Raw genomic sequence first — 353 nt, 5'->3', positions numbered from 1 at the left:
ATAGTCTTTATTTCCACACTTTCAAGAGAAATGAATCTTCTCTTGCTCTACTTGCCAGAAAATTGATTATATTAGTTCCTCTTTTCCAATGGTGTCTGTAGGGATTGGTTGAAGGGTTGACTATAGTAGCATCTAGATAGTTGCAGGGTTTCTACATTTGTGTGAAAGTCGCCTTACAAATATTAGTTTTATCGTTGTCCTAAAATATTTTTACTTCCTACTACTTGTAATTGGATGTGTTTGCCCGTCTCAGTAGCATTAAAAAAAAAAAATCAGAGAAACAAACCAAAGATATTAAGGAGAGTTTTATTGTAAAGATAGACAGGATCTACAGTTTTACATTTTTCCAAGTC

This window comes from Monodon monoceros, unplaced genomic scaffold, assembly GCF_005190385.1.
Source record: "Monodon monoceros isolate NGI ecotype Baffin Bay Population unplaced genomic scaffold, NGI_Narwhal_1 Super_Scaffold_12, whole genome shotgun sequence".
NCBI lineage: Eukaryota > Metazoa > Chordata > Mammalia > Artiodactyla > Monodontidae > Monodon > Monodon monoceros.
The sequence above is the reverse complement of the archived record's forward strand: the minus strand, read 5'-3'. Positions refer to the sequence as shown.